Source organism: Carlito syrichta, unplaced genomic scaffold (genome assembly GCF_000164805.1).
Source record: "Carlito syrichta isolate Samal-C Ts95f unplaced genomic scaffold, Tarsius_syrichta-2.0.1 Scaffold90626, whole genome shotgun sequence".
Classification (NCBI taxonomy): domain Eukaryota; kingdom Metazoa; phylum Chordata; class Mammalia; order Primates; family Tarsiidae; genus Carlito; species Carlito syrichta.
In genome coordinates, this window is record NW_007034722.1 from 25,784 (window position 1) to 43,741 (window position 17,958).

At 46.0% G+C, this 17,958-nt stretch overlaps 1 pseudogene; it reads left to right on the forward strand.

The window, feature by feature from the left end:
- The first annotated feature begins 15,782 nt into the window (after positions 1–15,782).
- LOC110595710 lies at positions 15,783–17,958 on the forward strand (annotated as a pseudogene).

A 17,958-nucleotide genomic window follows, 5' to 3' on the forward strand; every position in this document is an offset into this window, starting at 1 on the left:
CTCTGCCTCTGTGGGTAGAGAAGGGCAGGGCCCAGTGGGTGAGGAGGGAGTGGAGAGCCTATGAGAGTGGAGCCCTCCTTCCCACTGCAGACAATGGAGAGAGCCCTGGGAGGGGTAAGGGTCCTGGGAACATGGCCTGAGAATTTGCCCGAGGGTGGTTTCAGGATCCCACCATGCCCACCGCTGAGGGTCTGTGCCTCTTGTTTCAGTCCTGCATGAGCCAAGCAGCCAAGGAGGTCAGCAACGAGAAGTGGATGGCTCTCTGATACGGCCCTGGGCATTGGTTGAGGCACCAACACCACAGCCCACACACCACTGCCTGTCCAACCACATACAGCTCACTCAGATGCAGGACAGACATGGTGGCAATGGTGGCAGGTTGGTTCTGAGGGCAGGATAGTGTGCCCTTGCCACCTGAAAGGTGCCTCTAACTTCAGAAACAGGACAGCTAGGTCTGGCTGTTTCACTTCCTACAAGGTGGGTGCATCTTGTGACCAGCCCCACTCTGCTTCCCCTCACACAAAGACCATGCACCCGGGTGTGGCCCAGCACCTGCTCGTTGGCCAGGATGCCCTGTTCAGAACCATTTCAGCACTTGGGAGAATCTGCCAGCACTTGCCAAAAGCGGAGGGCAAGTCCAGGCCCTGGACCAGGCTGGCTCTTACCTAGAGCTCAACAGGGGCTGAGAATCCTCCTGGCTGGGCCTCTGAGCCTCCTGCTCTCTGGTCTCAGGCTCCTGACTTGCCACTTCGACTTCTCCTTGGGACCCTCTTGTTGTGTCCACCTGGGGTCCTGATATGTGTGCCAGGCACTTGTTGGATGTGGGGGTTTTGGACTCCCATCCATTGGAGGCATCTTCTGAGGGCAGGGGGACCTCCTCCTGTCTCTCAGGGTCCTTGTCACTGGCCTTGGCCAAGCTGGCAGTGTAGGAGGCACTGATGATGCTTCCCGGGCTGCACTTCTCCCGCAAATGCTCCATGGCATCCTCCCTGCTGTCCCCGCAGGTCCCACAGCACACGCAGGAGTGGAGAAGGCAGTTGGTGGCTGCAGTGCTGAGCTTGTGGGGGCCGCCCTCTATCCCCTGGGCCCCAGGCTCTGAGGGGGGAATGCCATGGCCCGGGACTTCCTGGGTGGCCATGGCAGAGTCCAGGGAGGTAGGTGACTTGGGGTTGAAGATGACGGTGGCCGAGAGCTTCATGCCCCCAGTCCGGTGGGCAATCATCTCAGCCGTCTCAGCCTGGTCCGCACCCACCTCCCAGCCGTCTAGATAGAGCTGTGAGTCCAGGCAGCTGCAGGAGTTAGAGCCCGCGAGGTCGGCAGCACGCAACTTATCAGCTCCGGCATTGTTGTTGCTCAAGTCCTCCTCCTTCGCCGTGGCCAGGGCGCTGACCCCCGCCTCTCTGCTCTGTCCACCCTGCCCTCCCTCCTGGGGGTCAGCTTGGGCACTGCCTGCCCACCCAAACGGGCCACCTGGGGACTTGGGCCTGGTGGGGCGCTCTGCTGCTCCTTCCACGTCATCCATGAAGAACACCCGCTCTTCCTCATCACTGCCCGACTGCAGGTGTGCTCTGCCTGGAGAGGCCTCCCTGCGGGGGCTGTCCTCGACCCCTGGCCTGTGCGCAGGGGACTGGCAGGTGCTGGGTGGTGACAGCAAGGAGGACATCTCATCCCCGGCCCTGTGGACCATCCGGCTGAGCTGCTCCAACTCCTGATCGTCATACTGCATGGAGCAGGCCAGCTCCGCGTCCGGGTCTTTGGCCTTGGCTGAGATGGGCTCCTCCGAGGGGAGGGGTGCAGAAAAGGCAGGGGCCAGGGTGGTGGGCCCCTGCGTGTCGGCGCGGATGGGGAACTCCACTTCATGGGAAATGCAGAGGTTTCGTTCCAGCGTGTGCAGCTCTTCCTCAGTCAGGGTCTGCAGCAAATCTCTGTGAGGGTCAAAACAAAAAACAGGAATGACGGTCCCATGGGCCATACCAGCCTCCTGACCAAGAGCGAACACAGAACCTTGGCATCCACACGAGCAGTAAAGCAACCAGGCATTGAACAACTGCATTAAATTATCATGGCACCAGTGTGTTTCCTCGGTTACAAATGAGGCACGGATCTCGCAGGTAGGGACGATGGCATTCCTCGTGGCCAACTGTGATCCTAGGATGGTTTCTTTCTAAAAATGAGATTATGGAATCTCTTGCTGAAAATAAGAAAGCCCTAATTCCTAGGGATATGTGAATTACACTGACTAAAAACCCTAAGGAGTGGAAAAATATATGTTGGTTTACCTATAGACTTTCATACTTTTGCTGAACAAACATTGTGGAGGACCAGCTATGTGGCAGGCATTGGGAGCGGAGGACAAGCAGGAAGAAGGCAGGCATGGCCTTCCCTTGTGGGTTGCTTCCAGCTGGGTGAAGCAGGTAAGAATATCTTTCTACAAATAATGATTGCACGACAATAATGACAACGGCAGCAAAAGCCAACACAAGCTACTAAGCAGGGTGCACAGGACACATGGCTTAGAATGAGAAACTTCCTAGAGAAAGGGGTATTGAAGCTGAGACCTAAAGGTGCAGTCGATTCAGTGACGACGACCAGGATGAGCATGGAGCAGATCCTACAGACTGACTGAATGCTGCTCTATGCTGGGAAAAGCTCTGGCCACGTCTGAGGTCGGAGCTCCACGTCAGACATTCCAGCACAGTTATGGTGCACACAGGGAGTGCACTTCTCAGAACTGTGCAACTTGCTGAATTTTCACACGCTGAATACACCCATGTGAATAACAAACAGATCAAGAAACAAAACCAGGACCCCAGGCACCCTCCCTCCAGGCATCATGCTAGTCCTACAGGCAGAGGTGGTCAGGGCTTTCATTCTCTAGAAAGATGGGAATTTGCAGTCTGTACTCTCTTGTGGGAGACTTTCTTTGCTTACATTTGTGTAGAACTGCCAGATAAAATGCAAGACACCCAGTTAAACTTCAGTTTCAGGTAAGCAATAAGTATGTGCTTTTAAAGTATAAATGTGAATTGTTTTTTAGTGAAATCCTCCCCATTTTGGACATACACTAAAACCAGGATCCATTGTTTATCTGAAATCCAAATTTAACTGGGCTTTCTGTTGTCATTGTAGTACTAGATCAGAATCCTAGAGTAGCTGGACTCGGTGGCTCAGCCTGTAAACCCACCTGGGCAACTTGGTGAGACCTCATCTCTATAATAAAAATCAAAAAATTAGCCAGGCATGGTAGCGCACGCCTATAGTTCCAGCTACTTGGAAGGCTGAGGCGGAAGGATCGCCGGAGCCCAGCAGGTCGAGGCTGCGGTGGCCGGGAGTGGTCACTGCACTCCAGTCTGGGTGACAGAGTGAGACTCCAACTCAAAAAAAAAAAAAGAATCCTAGAGTAAACTTGTTTGGCATAGTCTTTTTGCCTCAGCGTGGCCATTTTCACTTAGACTTTACCCCGATACGCTTTGAATCTAGCACAGGTTAGACATAGACAAGATAAATTTCCAATAGGCAGGTTTTAGGAAGCGTTCAGACATTGCAGGCCAAGCTGGCAGCCTACCCACCTCCTTCAGCAAATCTCCATCATATGCAAGACCAGGATAGCTCAACCTTTCAATTCATGGTTTAGCATAATAATCTCTAGGAAACTTTTCAGGTTCCTTGTCAAGGCCAAGGCGGAAGATCAAAGATCACCCTTGGCTAGACCAAGCCAAAGAAATGATAATAAGACTACCTTTTGGTCAAGGAATTTGTGGATTACAAACATCTGACAAGTCTCTCCCAGGAAAACCCCCTCCTCTTGTCTCTGCCCATCTAGCTCACCACGTGGCAGCAATCATATGATTAACCTACCCAACTGCCTGGTGTCCATCACCTGACGTAGTACCTGCACTTACCTGTCCCTTCATAATGACGTGGAGCAGACCACCACCCAATCACCTTAATGACTGTCCCCCATCCAAGGGAGATGGTTAAAAGAACTCAACCACAAGCAGTCATTTTACCATTGCCTTGCTAAGCTATGGTGTGGCTATATGCTTTTTGAGCAATGGCTGTCGCCATGCTTCCTAGCTTTGGCCTCCTTCCCTACCTTGGGGAGGTGAATTTCCTCTTTCTCTAATTTACTTTCTAAATAAACTATATTTTCTTATCTAACTTCTTGCAATTCTTTGCATCTTTCATGCAGCATCAGATCACACACCAGACACTCACACCCCCAGTGGGCCTAACCTAACATTCTGGAGGCCCAGCCAGGAGTGTGACCCTAATGGTAAGATTCATCCATAACAACACATGTTGTCACAGATCATCCGTTCTCGTGGCTATACAGTCTTTCATGGTATGGATATATCACAGTTTATTCGCTCTGCACCTGATGGGTTTTGCCAGCTGTGATCCACCATTTCTGTGCACCTCTCCTGAAGAACACATGTGTGCATTTCTGCTGAGTGCACACACGGGGTGGGATTGTAAGCCACAGTGTGATGAGCAACCTGGATCCAGACATGCCTGCCCACAGCCTTAATTGACAGATCTGCTTGCCCAGGTCTTCATGAGCACTTGGTGTCTTTAATTGTATCCTTTCTAGTGAGTATGGAATGGTATCTTATTGTGGCTATACACTGCTTTAGTCTGATGACTAAGGAAGTTGAGCACCAGTTTACATACTTATCAGCCCTAAGACATCCTCTATGTGACATGCCTGTTCAAGTCTTTTGTCCATTTTTATTTTTATTTTTAGTGGGAGTCTCATGCTGCCCAGGCTGGAGTGCAGTGGCACACTCACGGCTACTGTAGCCTCAACCTGCTGGGCTCAGGAAATCCTTCCACCTCAGCCTTCCAAGTAGCTGGAACCATAGGCACGCGCCACCACACCCAGCTAATTTTGTGATTTACTGTAGAGACATATATTTCACCAAGTTGCCTAGGTTGGGATTAGGTAATCCTCTCGCCTTCACCTCTCAAAAAGCTAGGATTACAGGTGTGAGTCACCGTGCCTGGCCTTTTGCCCATTTTAATTGGGTTGTTTGCCTTTTTCTTTTTTTTTTTTTTGAGTTGAAGTCTCACTCGGACGCCCAGACTGGAGTGCAGTGGCCGCTCCCGGCCACCGCAGCCTCGACCTGCTGGGCTCCGGTGATCCTTCCGCCTCAGTCTTCCAAGTAGCCGGAATTACAGGCATGCGCTACCTCGCCCAGCTGATTTTTCGATTTATTGTAGAGATGAGGTCTCGCCGCCCAGGCGGGTCTCAAACCCGCGGGCTCAGGCAATCCATTCACCTCAGCCTCCCAAAGGCGCGGTGCTTTTTTCTTATTAGTTGACATGCGCTCTTTATATGTTTTTGGATTTGAGTTCTTTGTTAGATATACTCTCCAACTCTGTAGCTTGTCTTTTCATTCTCTTAATGGTGTTTTTGATGAACTGAAATTTTTATTCACATTTTTTTTCTTTATGGTGAGTGCATTGTGTATTGTTTAGGAAATCTTTGCCTACTCTAGTTTCACAAAAATGTTCTCCTTGATTTTTTCTTCTAAAAGCTTTATTGTTTTACTTTTCACATTTATATCTATACTCTATCTGGACTTGATTTTTGCATATAACTGTGGTAGAAATCCAAACACTAACAGATATCCATGAGACTTTTTTTTTCCTCATATAGCTATCTATTAACTAAAACAAAAAACAAAAAAAACCCAGGCCAGGCTCAGTGGCTCAGACTGTAATCCCAGCACTTTGGGAGGCTGAGGCAAGTGGATTGCCTGAGCCCGCAGGTTCAAGACCAGCCTGGGCAACTTGGTGAGACCTCATCTCTACAATAAATAAAAAATTAGCTGGGCATGGTAGCCTGCACCTGTAGTTCTGGCTACTTGGAAGGCTGAGGCGGAAGGATCGCCAGAGCCCAGCAGGTTGACGCTGGGGTGGCCATGAGTGTGCCACTGCACTCCAACTCCCAGAAAAAAAAAAAACAACAAAAAGAAACCCAAGACCATTCCTTACTGTTCTGTCCTAGATTTTTTTATTCTATTTTACTGTCCTAGATTTTTTTATTCTATTGAATGGGTCAGAAGTCCACCCTTGCTGTCAACATTACTATGGCTTTACAAGAAAAAGTATTTTCCTGCTTTGTTCTTTTAAAGTACACACAGCAGAAAAACATGCATGTGTCACTTAGAGATGCACACAGGGATAGTCACAGCAGCAGTATTTGTGGAAACTACCCAAAGCCCATCAAGGGTAGAACCGATAAATAATATTCTGCTTTTTTTTGTCTAGTCCAGGCCCCTTGCATTTCCATATGAAATTTAGAATTCATTTGTCATGGGCGGTGACTCACACCTGTAATTCCAACACTTTGGGAGGCAGAGGTGAGAGGATTGTCTGAGGCCATGGGTTCGAGACCAGCCTGGGCAACATGGTGAGACCGCATCTCTACAATAAATCAAAAAATTAGCTGGGAGTGGTGGCACACACCAGTAGTTCCAGCTACTTGAAAGGCTGATGTAGAAAGATTGCCTGAGCCCAGCAGGTCGAGGCTGTGGTGGCCATGAGCAGGCAACTGCACTCCAGCCTGAGCAACAGAGTGACAGTCTGACATACAAAAAAAGAAAACTCATTTGTCAATTTCTGCAAAAAAAATAAATAAAAATAAAGAAAGAAGAAACCTCCTGGGATTTTTATTGAGATTACATTGAATTCGCAGATTAACCTGACAATAACTGATATTTTCATATTAGGCTTTCTACTCTCTAAATGGACTTGCTCTCTCGAGTTTTAAAAGTGTATGTTAATAACATTTTAGAACTTTCAGTGGCAGTTTTTGACATAATTAATTTGACATATGCTTGAGTACTTGATATTAATTACCAATACTATCATACATAGTATTTGCTCATGGTTTGGATGTGGTTTGTCTTGGTCAAAACTCATGTTGAAATTTAATTCCCAAATGTGACACTGTTGAGAGATGGTGCCTTTAAGACGTCATCAGGTTGTTAAAAAAAAAACATTGTCTTTCTCACTGGATTAGTTACCACAGGAGTGGGTTGTTATAAAGCAAAGTTGCTTCTCGTGTTTGGTCTCTTCACATGTGCCACTAACTCTTCTACTTCTCTGCCATGTTATGACAGAGCACAAGGCCCTCACCAGAAGCTGACCAGATGGAGCTGCCTGGTCTTGGACTTCTCAGCTTCCAGAATCATGAGCTAAATAAACCTCTTTCCTTTATAAATTACCCAATCTCAGGCATTTTGTTATAGCAAAAAAAACTAAACAGTATTTTTATTTCATTCTTCTTTTGTTCACTGATGGTATACAGAAAGACCATTTATCTTTGTATACTGATCTTTCATCCAGTGACCTTGCTAAATCTACTTATTTCTAAAACTTTGAAGACTTTTCTGAATTTCCTAGGTACTCAACCATGTTATCTATACATAATGAGTTTTATTTCTTTCTTTCCAATCCCATATAACTTTTAAATTTCTCTTTTATTCCTGCCTTATTGTACTAGCTAGGCCACCAAACAATGTTAAATGGAGATGGTGAATGATAGACATCCTTATCTTGTTCCCAATTTCAGGATGTTTGCTCTAGTATATACACAACAGACAGACACACACACAGACTATATCTGTATCTATCTCTATCTATGTATATTTTACCAGATTAAGGAAATTCCCTTTATTCCTAGTTTACTAAGAGACGTTTTCATCCTAAAATATATACTAAGTTTTTTCAAATGCTTTTTCTGTATCTTTCAGAGTATATACTTTTTCTTCCACCTTTAAAAATTAACGTGACAAGATATTGATTTGATTTAAACCACTGTTAAATGCTAAACCAATCTTGCATACCTGTAATAAATTTCATTTGGCCTTAATATCTTATTTATATATGGCTGGATTTGATTTGTCTATATCTTTTTAAGGGTTATTGAATCTATGTTCATGAGAAATTGGTGTGTAACTGTTGTTTCTTGTAATATCCTAGTCATGCTTTAGTGTTAAGATTTTTACTCTCATTTTAAAAAAGAGAAAGAAAGGGTCTCTTTTTCTATGCTCTGGAAGAGTTTGTATAAGATTAGCGTTATCTCTTCCTTAAGCGTTTAGAAGAATACATAAGAAAAGCTATCTGTGTCTGATTTTTTTGTGGAAAGGTTTTTGTTTGCTTATTTTTTTAAGTGGTCCTTGGCTCATAGGAGGGTGAATGGCTTGTCTGAATAATTCTGCAGGTTAGTGGGGAACAGAAACTTGCCACTCAGAAATAAGGGCACTGTGTCTGGTCCCTGTGATAAGGAAGGTACTTTGGCGAGGGGAGCTTACTCCCTGAGGAGTATAACTTGTGTATACAGAGGGGTATAACTTGTGGTTAGTCAATTCAAATTCCTCCTGGTTGACCAGAGATGTCAAGGGACGTATATTATTGGACCTCAATTTTAGATCTTTATGCCACATTACTGCAAAAATGATTTTGTTTCCTTTTCTGTGGATCACATCAGGAGCACATGATGTTCATATGTTGTATTACTGGTTATGTTCAACTTGATCACTTGGTTAAAGTGGTGACAATTTTGTTGCTTAACTCTAATGATGTTATTTTTAATATGGGAAGGTTTTTAAATAATGAATTCAATTTATTTAATAGATTTTTAATATGGGAAGGTTTTTAAATAATGAATTCAATTTATTTAATAGAGATTGGGTTAAAAGGATTTTCTATTTCTTCTTCTGTCAGCATTGATTAGTTGCTTTTTTGAATTTGTCCATTTCACTCAAAACTTCAAATTTAGCTATATAAAGTTGTTTATAATGTTCTCTTACTATCATTCTGATGTCTGTAAGATTTGTAGCGATGTCCCCTTTCCATACCTATTATTGGTGATTTTTGTTTTATCTCATTTCTTCTGACTAGTGCTGCTAGGAATTTATCCATTTTATTCATCTTTCAAAATAATCAACTTTTGGGTTTGTTGATTTTTCCCTATTGTATATTTGTTTTCTACTTCATTGATGTCTGTTTTTATTATTTATTTACTCCTACTTTCTTGAACTATGATAAGCATATTACTTTCTAGTTTCTTCAGGTGAAATTTTAATTAAGTCGCATCCTGTCTTCACTCTAATTTATAGCATTTGATGCTATGAATTATATAGTGCTATAAATTTCCTTGAAAGCACTGCTTAAGCTTCATCTTAAAAGTTTTGATAATCATATCTTCATTATCACACAGTTCAAATTATTTTAAAATTTCCAATGTCTCATTCTTTGACCAACAAATTATTTACCAGTATATTGCTTAGTTTTCATGTAATTAGGGATTTAAAAAAATTTTTTTGTTGTTTTGATATCTTATTGAGGTCAGAAGATGTATTCTGAATAAATTTCGTCTTTTGAGGTTTATTGTGGCTGTATTTGTGGTCTAGCATATGATTGATTTTGATAAATGGCCCATATGCTTTAAGAAGAACAGGAATTCTAGCAATTGTTGGGTGCACTACTATACATATGTCAATTAGAACAAGTTTGTTATTGACAGTTTCTTACATCCTCCAGGGGTTGTTTCCTGCTAGTTCCATCAGGTATAGAAAGACAAATTAATGTCTCCTGCTGATTTTGGATGTCTATTCCATCTTATATTTCTGTTATTTGCTTTACATAAGTTTTTCTTTTTCTTTTGTTTTTGAGTCCAGGTCTCATTCTGCCACCCAGGCTGCAGTACAGCGCTACCATCACAGCTCACTGAAGCCTCGACCTCCTGGGCTCAATCAATCCTCCCGCCTCAGTCTCATGAGTAGCTGAAACTACAGGCGTACAACGCCATGCTTGGGTAACTTTGTTAATTTTTATTTTGTAGAGACAAGGTCTCACTATGTTGCCCAGGCTGGTCTTGAACTCCCAGGCTCAAGTAATCCTCTCACCTCGGCCTCCCAAAGTGCTGGGATTATAGACCATACCCAGTCAATTTATGTAAGTTTTAAAGCTACGTTATTCAGTCCACAAATACAGGTTTGGGATTGAGACATCTTCCTATTGGATTGCCTCTGTATCAGTGTAAGATATTTATCTCTAATAACGTTTGCTTTGTCTGTTATAAACACCAATTTTTTCTTTCCTTCCTCTCTCTCTCTGCCTCCCTCCCTCCCTCCCTTCCTGAAATAGGATCTCATTCTGTTGCCCAGGCTCGAGTGCAACAGCATAATTACAGCTCACTGCAGCCTCAAACTCCTAGGCTCAAGTAATCCTCCCGTCACAATCTCCTAAGTAGCTGGGATTACAGACTCCATCTTACACCTGGCTAATTTTTAAAATTTTTTGTAGAGAAAGGGTCTCACTTTGCTGCCTAGGTTGGTCTTGAACTCCTGGGCTCAAACAATCCTCTCACCTCAGCCCCTGTAAAGCGCTGGAATTATAGGCATGTGCCTGGCCTGCCCGTATTTAATAGCACTCATTTATTAAATATCCACTCATATAATTTTATGATATTCATCAGTCATTTTACAACTGCCTCCAAGTTCATTTTTTCTTTTTCTTTTTTTTTGAGTTGGAGTCTCACTCAGTCGCCCAGACTGGAGTGCAGTGGCCGCTCTCGGCCACAGCCTCGACCTGCTGGGCTCCGGCGATCCTTCCACCTCAGCCTTCCAAGTGCTGGAACTACAGGCGCATGCTACCACACCCTGCTAATTTTTTGATTTAGAGATGAGGTCTCGCCAAGTTGCCCAGGCGGGTCTCGAACCCGCGGACTCTGGCAATCCACTCACCTTGGCCTCCCAAAGTGCTGGGATTACAGGTTGAGCCACCGAGCCCGGCCCCGAGTTCATTTTTAAGCACTCTATTTAGATACCTCTTTCTGACTCTTCTTTCCCATCTGATTGGGAAAATGTACAACCCTGAGATAAAGGCTATGTTTTCTGAAGCTCTGTTTATAAATGTCAGACCACAGTGGGCAATAACAAGGAAGCCCTCAAACTCTGTCATTGGAGTAGCCTCAGGGTCACCTACAGATTCTTGCTATTTTCTGTTCCTGGGGAGCATAAGCAGTGATTTTGTGGGGTGCAGGCAGGGCTGGCCTGGGCTACACACCTGGGTGCCAGCCACCCATGCATGGGTGAGTTTCCTCGTGCCAGAGACCCAGGGCAAGCTGCAGACTTGCATTCTGTCTACACAAGCTGTGGGGAATAATATGTTAAGAATGATATTTATCAGGGTCTTGGGGTTTTAAATTACTCATCCTTGATGGAAAGGGCTTGTGCCTTCTCAGTTACTATATGAGTCGCACCCAGCCTGCCATGGCCGTGACCCTACCTCCCCAGCTGCACCTGCAAGATGGTACTGACTCATGCCAGCACTCTGCCTCCAGGCCCCCTCAGCTCCATTGCCTGTGCAGGCTGAGGATAGATACATCCCCTGGACCCTCCACCCCACTCCTGCACAGCCGGCATGTGGCCCGGGCCCTCTCTCAGACCCACATCTCCCTTCCCCAGACCATGACCCAGTATCTGCCCTGCCCCTCCTACAAGACACCCATTTGCTTGGGGAACCCTGTGTGTTCCTTCCTGGCCTCAGCACGACCACCTCTCCTCATTGATTGTTGTCTCCTCTTCCACATGTCACCCGGGGTGGGGGGCAGAGCTGTGGCCTCTGGGTTTCAGGAGTCACATCCCCCTGAGTGAGAGAGAAGTAGCCAACAGCCATCTCCTAGTTGAAACACAGACTGGACTGAGTGTCCCCCAGCCTCAAGTCCACTGACTCGTCAAGGATCACCCTGCCAAGGCCCCAAGAACTCGAGACCCCGTCCGCAGGGTGACTTTTCACTGTCTGAACCCACGGCACCTCTGGCTCCTTATAGAGCAGAGCTCTATGCTCTTTGGGTCCCCAAAGGAAACCTGGTCCCGGAGACCAGGGGATGTGGTAGGAAACACTGAAGTGTTCAAGGCTGCAGGGCCAGGGAGGCCCTCAGAAAACAAGTGGCCATGGCCTTCATACCTCCCCATCCCTCCAGGAGGCCACAGCTGGGCTCTGCCAGCTCCGAGACACTGCCCAGCAAAATACCTGGTCCAGGGGAAGGAGAGGTGTGGAATTTTAAAAGGGGCTGCACCATGTTGACACAGACATAAACCAATAAAGACAAAGGCTAAAGTTCGAGCACTGTGACTTAAACAGAAGTGAACTTTTTTTGGTGCAAACGGTAAAACAGTCACTTGGTACCTGCAGAACAGATGCCCAGGTAGGGGCAAAATAAGACTGGCTATGTTCCCTATGGGGTTATTCGTGACCCTTAAGGAATACTAACCTGCCGGCCCTTTCTCACAGAAGGCCTTCCTCAGACGTGGTTACACACTTGACCTGAACACCCACCCGCCTCCCACCTGCCTCCCCATGCCCCTTCCCCTTCCCTATCACCCCACCTGATTTTCCGCAGTAACGTGTGGAAGGGCCGGAAAAGCTCGGACATGTCTTCTGCCTTGCGGTCCAAGTTCAGGGGTCCATCTGCGTAGACCACGAGGCCACTGCATTCAAGACACAAAAGCCAGTGTGGTCAGGCCCTGTGGCCCTCTGGGCCACCTGCAAGGAGACACATGGCTGCTGGGACTCCACTGCATCTCTGTCCCAGTGCAGCCACTGTCTCACGCTTTGCCTCCTGAGATTTAATCTTCAGTAAGTTTAGGAAAAAGCAATGAAGGTTATTACCCAGACTTCATTATCTTTTTGCAGCTGATTAGCTTATGTCATTGAAGGGAGCACAACATAATCACTAAACTATATCTGTACACATCAGTGTTGCAATCAGGTAAATTAGCCTCAAGATTTGTTACTATAATCTCAAAAATGGAAAAGCTGAATTTACAGTTAAATTCATCTATCTGTAGAGGCTTATGAGACTTAGGCCTGAAACCATCTACTCCAAAAGCAAAATAGAAGTTAGTGGTAAGAGTCAAGGTCCCACCCAGAATCCCTTCCAGCAGCCTGGCCAGTGCCTTCAAGATTGGTGCAGCCTCTGTCACCCCCCAGGCAGGACCGGCCCTTCCTCCCTGGTGTCCGCCATGTCCTGAAAGGCTTCTCCCTAGGACCGGGCCTCCGTGAAGCAGAGGCTGGCTTTCCTCATTGTCCCCATCCAAGTGTCTGGTTCAACACCTGCTAAGGACAAGCTTGCCAGATGCAACTTCCGACAGCTCCCCGCCCACAGGCAGTACCACCTTTGGCATCCCTACCAGGCATCGTGGGCCCTGCCCAGCTCCAAGTATGCCTCAATCATCGACGGCGGCACCTGTCTCTCCTTGAGAGCACCCATCCCCAGAGGACCCCCCCTCCCAGGTCTCTCGGGACCAGACCACTCAGGCATGACTCAGGTGCCCAGGGAGTGTCCACGGGCGAAATGTGGCCCCTGTCCCCTGGTTCTTCATCAGAGTGCAGATGAGGTTTATGTGGGCTTGTCTGCATAAATGGAGTGCCACTAACATATCTCTCTCTGCAGATGTGACAGGGTCTTACTGCCAGGGTCAGGTCCTGCCATCATCATCTAACAGAGTCCCTGAGCTCAGGGACAGTTTTCTTGACTCATACATCCAGTTTGTCGAGGAAAACCGATAAACAGAATTGAATGAAGGGAATTTTTTTTCTCCAAAATGATTGGGCTTCATGTGCAAAAAGATTCAAAAATCACAGGACAAACAGGGGTGATGCTATCTCCTGAGGATGACAGCCGTGACTGGCAGCCACAGGCTCTGTAGAGTCGCTGGCTCAGTTGGACCAGAGGCTGTGTCCTGAGCACCTGGGGGCAGAGGACAGCACCGCCAGGCTTCTGTTCCATTTGGCCTGTTTGGTGGGTCTTACATGAGCTGATCGTTCTAATTAGATGAACAGTATTTACAGGATGATTTCCCACATAGATTTTTAACTTTACAGGTAAATTGGGACAAAGGCAGAGTAAAAATGAATGCGGGTGGGTAGTGAAACCCTGGCCCACTTCCTAGCAACCTTCTCTTTCAGAAAGCAGGGAAGGGCTGGACACAGTGGCTCATGCCTGTAATCCTAGCAATTGGGAGGCCAAAATAGGAGGATCCCTTCAGCCCTGGAGTTTGAGATCAACCTGGACTACATAGTGAAACCCATTTCTACAAAAAAAAAATTTGTTTTAATTTTTAAAAAATTAATTAAAAAAAATTTTCAGGTGGCACCTGAAATCCCAGCTACTCAGGAGACTGAGGCAGGAGGATTGCTTGGGCTCAGGAGTTTGAGACTGCAGTGAGCTATGATTATGCCACTACACTCCACACTGGGTGACAGAGTGAGACTCTGTTTCTAAAAAATAAACAAATCATTTTTTGGTTTTTTTTTAGTTTTTTTTTTGAGTTGGAGTCTCACTCTGTCGCCCAGACTGGAGTGCTCCCGGCCACTGCAGACTCGACTTGCTGGGCTCCGGCAATCCTTCTGCCTCAGCCTTCCAAGTAGCTGGAACTACAGGCGTGCGCTACCAGACCCAGCTAATTTTTGATTTAATGTAGAGATGAGGTCTCGCCAAGTTGCCCGGGCTGGTCTCGAACCCACGGGCTCAGGCAATCCACTTGCCTTGGCCTCCCAAAGTGCTGGAATTACAGGCTGAACCACTGAGCCTGGCCACAAATCTTTTTTTTAAGTCTAAAAATAAATAAATCAAAAGAAATGTAGGAGGGGGCTGGGAGGGTCCCTGGCTCTGGCAGCCCCTCCCCATGGGAGCTGTCTGTGACCCCAGGGCAGAGTTCCCTCCACTCCTGCGCATGGAACTCAACTCTGCAATTTACCCAGTAAATTGCACTTGTTCAGCGCGTGGAAGCCAACACACCGCTAGTTGCCACCTCCTTTTGTGGGCAGGCAGGGGACTGAATGACATCCCTTGGCTGTGTCCTGGTGTCCAGCAGTGTGTTGGCTTCCATGTGCTGGACACTTCACTCTCCACCCACACCTGCTAGTGGATGGCCCGGGGGAGGACACCTGCTGCCCCACCAGTGCAGTGAGAAGGGGCTTCCTGTTTGCACAGCGCCATGGACGAGGCCCATCCCTTGAGAGTCGTGGGCCCAGAGCCTTAGAAAAGAATTATTAGGAGGGCTCAGTGCACAGATGACCAAGGCTACCATGCCACCTCCTTTTGTGGGCAGGCAGGGGACTGAAGGACACCCCTTGGCTGTGTCCTGGTGTCCAGCGGTGTGCTGGCTTCCACGTGCTGGAGACTCAGGCACCATGTGCCCTATACCCCTGAACCTTGCTGCTCAGCACATCTGGGAAGTGCTCAAACTGCAGAGAGGGCATGTGGAATGACCAGGCTGTTGGTGCCTCCATGGATTGGGCATCCCTGTGGACAAGGGCAAAGCTGGTCTTCAGTCTCGATGCTTTGAGTAGCAGCAGGAGCTCAGGCCCAGGCACTGATGCAACAAAGGTGGTGTGGGGGAGAGAAGGGAGAAACCTCTGGGTGGCAGCCAGAGGGCCCAGCCTCTGCCTCTGTACCTGGTTCAACCTTTGCAGGAATCTGGCTGGGAACCCTGAAGCAGCTGGGGAATGAGCCCTGGGAATGAGCTATCACAGGAAATAGTGGGTCCCATGGAGATACCACCCATGACTACAGCCCGATAGGGCTTGGGGTCCAGACATTGCACCCTCATGGGCCACAAAGGCTTGTGACCATGGCATCATTGAGAAGAGTCCGGCAGGCAGGTGGCTGGATCCTGGGGTCTGGGCATGAATGGGGGGTGTGTGGTGAAGGGCTCGGCCAAGGTGCAGCTCAGCTGAGCAGGTGAGAAGACGCCCCCATGGCAGAGGAAGTCAGGCCCCATCGGAATGGCAAGTGGCCAGTCTTCTCTTTTTCTATTTCCAAAAAAATGGAGATGAAATTCATATAACACACAATTAACCATTTTAAAGGATACAATTCTACCGCATTACTGCATTCACGATGCTGTGCGCTCATTGCCTCTCTAGTTCCAAAACTTGTTTTTTCACCCCAGAAGAATAACCTTTAAGGGATCACCCCCCATTCCCCCTCCCCTATTCCCCAGTAACCTCTAATCTGCTTTCTGTCTCTATGAGTTTGCTTATTCCAGGCATTTCATATAAATGGAATCATATGATACAAGTGACTGAATTCTTTCACTTAGAATCTTGTTTTCAAGGTTCGTCTACATTGTAGCACGTCTCAGTGTTTCATTCCCTTTTATGGATACTAGTCCATTGCATATATATATATACACAACTTCTTTACCCAGTCATCCACTGATGAACATTTGGGTTATTTCTGCCTTTTGGTCATTATGAATAATGCTGTGAAACATTCGCATATAAGTTTCTTTTTGGACATATGTTGTCATTTCCCAGTATATGTCTAGAAGAGTATGTGGTATTCCCATAAGGATCACATAATACTATATTTAACTTTTTAAGGAACCACCAAACTGTTTTCCACAGCAGCTGCACCATTTTACACTCCCACCAGCAGTGCACAAGGGTTCCAATTTCTCCACATCCTCACCACAATGATTCTTTCCAGTTTTTATTTTTTATTACAGTCATCCTCGTGGGTGTGAAGTGGTATGTCATTGTGGGTTTGATGCGCATTGATGGTGAGCAGCTTTTCGTAGGCTTCTTAGCCATTTGTATTATCTTCTATTCAAGTCCTTGCCCATTTTTCAAATTGAGTTGTCTCTGTCATTGAGTTGTAAGGGTTCTTTACATGTTCTATCTAAATATTTATATGTTATATCTAAATGTCAGATGTATGATTTGCAAATATTTTCTCCCATTCTTTAGCTTGTCTTTTCATTTTCTTAATGTTTTTGATGCACAAAAGTTTTAAATTTCTTGAAGTCCAGTTTATCTTTTTCTTTTGTAGCTCATGCTTTGGGTGTCAAACCTAAGAATCCATTGCCAAATCCAAGAACATGAAGATTTAACCTCTGTGTTAATCAGAATTCTCTAAAGCAGAATAGGAGAGAGAAAAAAAGACTGATTTATTTTAAGGAACTGGCTCATAAGATGGTGGGGGTTGACAAGTTCAAACTCTACAGGGCAAGCCAACAGGCCAGAGACCCAGGGAAGGGCTGACACTGCAGCTTGAGTACAGACAGTCTGTATGCAGAATTCCCTCTTACTTGGGACTCTCAGTCTGTTTTCTCTTAGAGCCTTCTAGTGATTGGATGAGATCTACCCACATTATGGAGAGTAACCTGCTATACCCAAAGTCTACTGATTTAAATGTTAATCTCATCTTTAAAATACCTTCACAGCAGGGTAATGCAGACATGTGCTAAGGAGGAGAAGGGAGCTTATTTCCACCTTGTGCAAGTGGACATCAGATTGGGCACTGAGAGGCAGGATTGTCAATTTATAAATTAAGCGTGGCTTATGTTGAAGATGCTTCTGAGGTTCTGAGGCAACAGTCACTACTCCCAGATTACAAAAATTACCTGGCTTTCTTCAACCACTGTTCCCATGTCAGAGGAAATTCCAACCTATGGAGTGTTGCCCGAAGAAGAACCTGTCAATAACTGGAGAGCTGTGATAGCAGGAAGATACTGAATGCCTTCACAAATTCCTGTGCAATCCCAAAATGGCATCTTGTACTCAGTTGGTATATAAAAACAAAGGAGCTTTTCAGTTTGTATCAAAAAACAAAGAAAAATCTGCTAAGCTTTGGAGAAAAAGAAAAGGCAATTGGAACACCATGAATGACATCATAAAACGGCCAGGGCTCTTAGGAATTGTGGAAGAATTCGGGAAATCACCAAAATCCCGAGGAAGCTAATTTACCAATTCAATTCAGGCCATCCTCCAAAGACTCTCTCCATCTTATTTTTTTATTTTTAAGGGAAAGAGGTCTTCTACTCACAATATGTTCAACTTGATCAAGAACATCTCAGTTTAAATAACTGAAATGAAAATTATATGTATATATATGCCAATTACCATGAGCTAAGTCATCCTGATTGCTAA